This window comes from Pteropus vampyrus, unplaced genomic scaffold (genome assembly GCF_000151845.1).
Source record: "Pteropus vampyrus isolate Shadow unplaced genomic scaffold, Pvam_2.0 Scaffold14, whole genome shotgun sequence".
NCBI lineage: Eukaryota > Metazoa > Chordata > Mammalia > Chiroptera > Pteropodidae > Pteropus > Pteropus vampyrus.
Genome location: NW_011888795.1, coordinates 15415614 through 15424680, shown reverse-complemented (window position 1 = coordinate 15424680; position 9067 = coordinate 15415614). Strand labels below are relative to the sequence as shown.

Genomic DNA, 9067 nt, shown 5'->3' with positions numbered 1-9067 from the left:
GTGCTAGCTGTTCGACAAAGTGTTAGACTTTGGCTTTATGTGTGAGGTCAGGATGAACAAGGGGAGGGAGGGGTCTCCATTAGTAATTATAACAATGCCTGACATTTCTTTAGGATTTAAAGTGTAAATATTATTTTACACATGTGACATCCTCATGCTATTAAGATAAGCAAAGAAGAAACATTATTTTTGGTTTATAAATTATGCACACTAGAGATACTCTATAAATGTCTATTTGGTGGTTGATTTGTTGATTGAGTGATTGTTTCCTTGACTGAAAAATGATCCATAAGAAAGGAGACTGTTCTTCCTTCTCAATAAAGTGGGGTAGGGGGAAGGTGTAGCAATTTTATCAATGAGAGACTAACACTTAAATAGATGAGGTAGTTAGTCTTCTAACATCTGACTAATAAGAGGGCCCAGAGTTTAAACTTGAGTTTTCTGAGAACATATTAAGGATTATTTTCATTAATATGAACTATAAATGAGGATAATGGCCATACTCAAATAATTAGGTAGAAAAAAAACAGTTTATATTCCTCTCCAGAAATATGAAGCAGAAATTCTAAATTTTTCCTTCTCCTCTAGTAGTTTATTCCAGAGTAGTTTACTCATTCTTTCTTTTAATATAAAGCTTTTATAATTTAGATGCATATTAATAGTAACTTAATTTCCTCTTTTACGGATTTTTTTTTTTTTCTTATCAATGAATGGGACAATTGGGTGAAAAAAAATTTAAGAATAGATGAAAGGAAAGCTGAAGTCTTTTCACCCAAACTAGATCTTAAAAGTTAATAAGTATTCTGTATAACATAAACATTGAATAGAATTGAGAAAAGCGATGCTCAAGAGGTATTTACTTGCTCACCATTAAAAACGATAGAGTCGGATTTTCAACCTAGCACAGTGGCCCCACATGAAACTGCCCTGAACATGAGGTTCTACCTTAGGCTTTCCAGGGTTTCTGTCACCGTGCTGTGGGGCCATGAGGTGCTTGTTCTTCCTTTGGAAGAACTCACTGAATGGAGCATAGATGATTGACAATCTCCATCCGCCATACCTTTGAATCCACTGCATTTTAGAAATATGAAATTTCATGTACTGTCCACTAACTGCTCTGTCCCAAGTCATACAGTGAGTAAGTAGAAGAATTTGAAGGAATCAGGCTCTTAATTCTAAATTCTACTATTTTTATTTGATGATAATATCTTTAAATCTTATTGTCAAAGAGAAGACAATTAAATAATTGCTCTAATCTGAAGTGTATACAATTGGTTGGAGTTTTAGTCACCATTTTATCCCAAAAATACAATCAAAATGGAATTAAAATGTAAATATTGTAGTATAGCAAAATAACTCCATCATTTAAAAGAAGAAAATATGGTTTCATAAAATATGGAGTAGAATTACTGCCCTCTTAATAGTTTAACAAATGGAATTTAGGCCAAAAGCTTAAATGTCAACAATCATCCTTTTGCAATAGGAACTATGGATTTTATTTTTTAAAATAAATTTTAAAAAAATAAAAATATAATAAATGAATTTTGGATAGCTGAAATTACTTCACTGTGTGGAAGCTCTTAAAATGAATTACCAAAGACTGAAGTAGAAGTAACTCTTACATTCAACTTGACATTTCCCATTTATTGCTTTCAGCTTTAAATGGCAAAGCATTGTTCTTATCATTAATAATAGCACTCAGCTATAGAAATTTTAAGTTATGTATGGATATTGGTTACAACAGTTGTGGCCCACTTAAGAAAACTTAATATACAAAAAATTTATTTATAAAGATTTGTGACTGATTATTAATACTAACAAAGAATTTCTTGCCTTCAGAAATGATTTACTGCAGAATATTTTCAGTTGTATAATGTAACCTATTTATTATTAAGCAATAAATGATTAAATGGTGACCTCTGAGCTACTGTCTCCTGAAGAATATTTACTACTACTGTGGTAACAAACAACCCCTGATTTCAGTGGCTTTATCTAAGAAAAGTTTATTTCTTGCCTATTTATATAGTCAGGGATGCTCTGCTCATGCAGTTAATTGAGGACCCAGACTGCTTCATTTCCTCATAACCTTTCATGATCACTGAGACCCAAAGAGGACTGTGGTGAAATACACACAGCTCTAAAAACTTCCACCTGGAAGTGACACGCCACTACTACTCTGTTTTATTGTAATAGCAAATCCCGTGGCCAAAACTAACCTCAAGAGGATAGGCAAGTCTACAGCCATGCTACCTTGAACAAGCCCGATCCCGTCTGATCTTAGAAGCTAAACAGGGTTGGGTCTGGTTAGTACTTGGATGGGAGACCACCTAGGAAGAACAGGTGCTGTAGGCGTAAAAAATAAAAAATAAAATAAAATAAAAAAATAAGAGATTGTAAGCTGACAAGGTCCTAGCAATCTGTGAGGTCGACCAAAGGTTGCCTCACCTAAAATAATTAAAAAAAAAAAAAAAGAGGATAGGCAAGTGTAACCTAACATACCCCAGGAAAACTGACTAAATATTCTTGACAGATAGTAAATTGCAAGGATAATAGTTAACTTTTAAAGATATTTCTGAGTTTTTCATACGTTCTAAAATATTATGCATATACTTTTTATAATGCCTCTTAAAATGCTCACGACCAAATATTATTCATAAAAAGAAAAAAACTCATTATTACAAAATGCAAGGAAAAACATTTATCTTCTAAATAGAAAATATCATCAGATGAGAATATTAATTCTAACACTTACGAAATAAAGTAAGCTTTTGTTAGAGAGAAAATAAGATTCAACATTATGTCAATGATCCTAAAGTTCAAAGTAAACCACCTAGTAAAAAAACATAAACGAGAGCTAAAATTTCATAACGTGACCTAAAGAAAAAGTTCTCCAAGTCCAGAAAAACTGTCGATTAAACCATATCACCCAGTGAGAAGGAAGCAGAGAATAATATGAGAACATATTCTATAGCCATGATGGCCCATTGTTCATAGTAAATTCTAGCTTTTCATCATTACAGAGTCTGATTGTGGTCATATGGTCATTCCTACTTAATCTTTTTGTTTTTATTCACTTATCAAATATTTATTGTATACTTAATTATAGGCTAGACATCATTATAGGTGTTAAGACAGAGCAATGAAAAAAACAGATGTACTCCTACTCTCATGGAGCTAACATTCTAATGTCGGGGAGGAATAGACAATAAACAGAGTAAGTCCAGATGGTGATAAGTGCATACTTGTAAGGGGATAGAGAGGTACAGGGGGTGCTGCTTGAGATAGAGTTGTCAGGTAAGACTTCTATGATAAGTGATATTGAAGCAGAAATGTGAAGCAATCGAGAGAAAAGGTCATACAGGTGTCTGAGAAAAGAGTGTTTTAGGTAGAAAAACAATTGCAAAGACCCAGAAGGTGGAGCAGAACTTGTGTGTCAAGGAGCAGCCAAGGAGTTGGTGGGGCTAGAGTGGAGTGAGCAAGTAGATAGTTATAAGAAATGGGATCAGGGAGATATCCAGGTGTGAGATGATAGCGACTTTGGGGACATGGTAGAAAAAGGCTTTGAATTTAATTCTATGTGCAAGCGAAAGCCATCGGCAAGTTTTGAATAGAGAAGTGATATAATCTTACTTTCATTTTAAATGGATTACTCTGGTTACTGTGGAAAATAGTCTAGGACAGAAGCAGGCCAACCTGTTAGGAGGCTATTGCAATAGTTTAGATGAGTTAGCTTGAAATACAGTGAGAATGACGGAGGTGATGAAAAGGTTGAGGATATCATTTCAAGGAGGGCCAACAGCATTTGCTGATGGATTGGATTTGGTATGTGAGTGAGAGAGGTCAAAGAATATTTTGATATCATTTTATGGTAAAGTATAGAACCCCTTCTATGTATCATTACATAAGAATATGTAAAATGCACAAATCCTATATAACAACTACTGGTGCCCAAGGGAGGTTAAAAAATTTTTGAATTATACCCTCATATTTTTTTAACAAAGCATATTTCTATCTGACTGGATTACATGTTACAATTTCAAAATGGATTCTAATTTAAAAAAAAAACGAAACACCTGATGTGTATATAACATTTAATATCTACTAAGTTTAACTACTATGCCCATTACATGGAGTCTAAAAAATAATTCTTTCCGATTCATCTGTGGATTTAAGGGTTAGGTCTGGAGGATCAATGTAGAATTGAGGGCAGTTTAGAATAAGACAAGTACAGAATTGAGTATGTCATAGTAGTAAAGCCTTGTTTCAAAAAAGTATTAATTGCTACAGTTTCCTCCTAAAAGTTTTATTTAATACAAAGAATAAAATCTACCTTTTTCCTCAATAGTCGATTATACCCTGGACAGAGTTCTTCCATGGTATAATTTGAGCTATTTGTCTAATACCAGTATGACTTAAGACTGAGGGGACTATTAAAATAAATATTAAAATTTTAAATATTTTATATTCCAGGGAGAAAAGTAAAAAAGTGAGTATCTGTAAATTTTATGAAACACAGATTCGAATGAATCTTGGGAAGACAAATTATCAAAAACAAAATATATAAGAATTATGGAAACTTTTGACAGCAAAGATCTGGAGGAAAAAGCAATTATAGTAATGAAACCATGAAAGAGAATGTAGAAATTATATTAAGTTGATAAATCATCAAAAAAATTCCAATGAGAGAAGAGAGGTTGTGTTAGGATTTGCTATGCATAGCATCACTTAGAGATAAATGATGACTGACATATAGTTAGATTTTCTTCACCTTTATTTCATCATTCCACTCCAACTGAAGAATCTCTCTGAGTCCTCCCCTTCCAATTATCCATTTGTTAAAATTAAAACCTCACCTCCTATATAAAGCCTTTCTAGACTTATTTATGAGGATGGTATTTCTTACATCAAGCAGGGAAAAAATAAAACTTTTCAACAGGCAGAAAGAAATATTTTTAAACAAAGTTTAGTGAGCATTTTATAAGGGAAAATCAATTCCCATATTTAAAAAGAAAAACAAAAACTTCTTATGCCAAAGCTCTATGAAAAACATTCCTTAAAAAATAAGAACTAATTTGGAAAAATTTTGTCTCACTCAATTTCTCTGGCATAATTGTGTGCTCCTCTGGAGCTGGAGCTAAATATGTTTTGTTCCCTCTTGGTAAAAATAAGTCCATAAAAGGTCAAGAAAAATCACTGTTTTTCAAAATCATGATTAAAATGAGTGGGGGGGAAATGGCAGATGTTAGATAATGTATCCAATATGACATTTCACCTTAATTTTTTGCATGTTTAAAGATAAGTGTTTAGCATTTACTCATTAATTAATAGATAATTCTTCATTCTGTCATTCACTTTGTTAAAAAGAATAGGTATCTAGACTAGTGGTTTTCACTTCTGACTTGGGGGAGAAATAGGTTGAAAGAGACTGATTACTAGAATCATCAGGGGAGTATAATTTGAACCTCACCCCCACAAGACCCTCTCTCCTTATCTTTCACACCAAGTTGAGAACCACTAGCTTATATGTGAATTGTGAATAAAAACAATCCTATCCTCTTGTTGTAAACATTTCATACCAGAGAAAGGAACTATCTCTAATTTCAGGAAAATACAACTCCTAAGACCTAACCTAATGGGTAACATCAGCATAGCTAGGCTGTATCACATGAGGTACTTACCTACTATTATCTGTTGAGTCTACAAAATACCACCAGAACACCTACCATGCAAAGAACACTGCCTATTAGACCTAGTACTTTAGTAATACCACCGTGACAGAGTCTGGGTAGTGTCTCAGAAAGAGATGGTAGGAGAAGGATATTTATGGACTTTGGGGTCTGGGCTCAAAAGATTTTAGGCATATTTCCAAGATACAAAACAGATAGGGATTAGGCAAAATTCGTGACATAATAGTTTCTCATTGATGGACAGAGTGAAGCAAATGCCTTGAAGAGAGTGTTGATAAATTAGCTTTTGCTTAAGAAGCCAGCTGCTTTTGCTCAGGTATGTAGTCTATTGCCAAGACAGGAGGGCTGTTTAACCAAATGAGCAAATGATTTGCCTAAATGAAATTAGTTTTCAGAAATTTCCTGAAGTAAACGATGAGACTGTTTATCGGTTTACAGTCTTTCTGAATAAGAATTTCCTGTAACAAATAGTTACATTTTGCTGACACAAATGGCCTTGGTTATTAGTCCTAAGAGTTGTTATATGGATACAAGTGGTCTCCTTCTCACTAAAAAATCCAGCAGATGATTAGAAATTCAATTCCTAAAAGAGGGGGAGCAAATATTCGATAGGATTGAAAGCAAACAAAAAGGTTAGTTGGAGTTGTGAGCAGAAAAATGAGTCATAAATTCAGTACTTGGGAAGACAGGGACTAGTAGAGAAGCATAATGAGAAGTCTTGTTAGGTAAGTCATCACAGAGACCAGGAAAATCGAGAAGTGTCTGTTTATTTGCAGTGACTAAATAATATAACAGGTATAGACCTGATTATTTAAGGTGCCAGACAGATTGGAGAGGTCAATACACCCTTGTTTTTTAATTCATGCCGCAGCTGGGGAAGGACCTGGACCAGAAGGTAGAATCTCTAGTAGTGTGGTCAAAAGAGAGCATTAGGGGAAAACCGATGAGATTCAAATAAGAACTGTAGTTTAGTTAATTTGATTATACCAATGTTAAGTTCTTGATTGTGATCTCTGTACTGTGATCATATAAAATATTAAAATTAGGAAAAGCTCAGTGAATATACAAGAAGGTTTTGTTTTACAACTTTTCATAAGTCTATAAATATTTCCAAAAAAAGTTTAAATTTTATTTACAGGTTTCTATACTTATTTTTTGGTAATGAATAAGAGTCTAATTAGAGGTAATTTGTTCTACTTCTCTGGGTGCACCTTAATTGAGAGAACTAAGTACAAAAGCGTGATTTAGAGTGAGGGCACTCTCTGTATGGGCTATCTTGACACTGGAAAGTCATATGGCAAACAAATACTACTATATAGGGGAAGCCAAGTTCTATGTCAAGGTAGGCACAAAGTTCTTAATGAAGTGCTATGTGAAAAGGCAGTGAGGCAATGGAGAAAAGGGTACAGAAACCTTCCCCAAAGAGGGTGGTGAGGTTTGTGTTAAAGAACTCGGGGCTTAGAATGCAGAGAGATGGCTATACTGAGCTGTTCTAGGCAGAGCATCATAAATTCAGATCCTACAGGTGCCAGGCCAGGAATCTAAAAGGAGGCTGGTGAAAGACAATAGGAAATGAGGGGATTTGAGTAAATAACATGCACCTACCTAAAGGTGTTCAAATATTTATTATTTTTAACTGTGAAAGCATGTGGAGTTAGTTTATAGGCCACTAGAGCTCAGTACGGGCAGGTTCTAGATTTTAAGAGAAGGGAGGATTTTAAAAAGGATTTTGAGGTGGCTTTCTAGCTCAACATCAGCTGGAAAAGTTAAACCAGAGTTTAGGGCAGAAACCCTGTTCAGGACTAAAGAGCTGATGTTTGATGTACTTTAGAAATAAGACCAAAGGCCTGGAATATTTTCAAATGTGACTTCTTCATTTAATTAAAAGCCTGCACGCAGAAAGAAATGAGGGCAGCAACTACTAGACTTCTGGTGAACGTCTCACTTTAAACCTTGACATATCACTGTGTGTGTTTTATTCATAAACACATTCTGAGAGTCCCACAGATTTCCAGCAATTTTGGGGTCCACACAGGAGGGAGCCTCTTATGTTTAAAAGTAAATAAATTTCAAAAAGCAAAAATTTTATTTGAGAAGCGATTCGACTATCTAGTTTGAAAATAGGAAGACTAACAGTAAATGAGATCAAATTACTTTTAACAAAAGAGTCAAATATGTTCTTTGAAAATAAGGGCATTCTTGTAAACAGTATAAAATATGCAAATGAAAAGAGATTTAGATAAACACTTGTAAGGAAGGAGAGTCACAATATTTTATCAGTAAAACAAATAAAATTTGATATTGAGTATCTACAAAAGATCCCAGGTTTGTTCCAGAGAATAAAACACTAAAGATTCTTCTGTTATTTGGGGGTTTTAACCAAATATGTAACTAGGGGACTCCTTTTTCTTCAATTTCTATAATCTCTCTCTCAGGAATCTGACTCCTGCAATAATAGCCAACAGAGGAAGCCTTAAAAACTCATAATTTTTCATAATAAAAGTATTTTGTAGAGAGAAATGAAATTATTCTTTTATATGAAAATACCATAAAAGGTTTTATAAACTCAAATATCAAAGGGTATAAGAGTTTAGAAATGGAACCATTATGTCAGTGTAATTTCATCAGCTTATTTCATTATTCAAGACTAACAACATCCCACCCCCAAAAAAAGAAATAAAGAAAAAAGGTAAGTTTCTAAATAGTGTAAATACATAAAAAATAATGACACATTCTTTTGCAAAAGTCTTCCATTCTCCCCTTCTCATAAGGATTTGTATATTATACTTTCATCATTTCTAAAGTAAGATAATGAAAAGAAGAGTCAATATCTTTGAAAAACCATTTCCTGACCACCTCACTCTGTTCTAACTTTTCTTTGTTTGCTGCCCATGATATATCATTTGAGCAAAATTAAACATCTCCGCAGAGGGAAAGTCAGGCTGCACAGCTTATTACAAGGGATGCATGTGTGTTGTAAGAACTGGCATAATGATATCCTGCTTCATAATGACTACTCCCAGGTATAGAAATCACAGGCATCTTTTAAAACCAGACAGAATTCTGACCATCTTGGCTGCATCTATTTTTCTGTGTTTCAAGCTTGATAGTTATTCCTTTCATAAAGATAATGAGTGTCACGCTGGATTATTCAACTTGACTACATCTGTTCTCTCTTGTTTTCTAGATATTACATTCATTGTATTTCACAGCGTGAGCCTCCAATCAAGATCCTGAATATTGCTTCATGATAAATGTCACAAATGAAGAAATGGTCCAGTGCCAAAGTCATTATCACAGCTCTGGCCCATCTCCTTGACAATGCCTCTCATTGTTCACATTTTTCCTTAGACAAAGGTACTATAGAAACTGCCTTTTTA

The 9067-nt window shown here is 33.9% G+C and overlaps 1 pseudogene; it reads left to right on the top strand.

The window, feature by feature from the left end:
• Positions 1–2233: 2233 nt before the first annotated feature.
• On the top strand, positions 2234–2352 carry LOC111734516 (annotated as a pseudogene).
• Positions 2353–9067: the final 6715 nt, after the last annotated feature.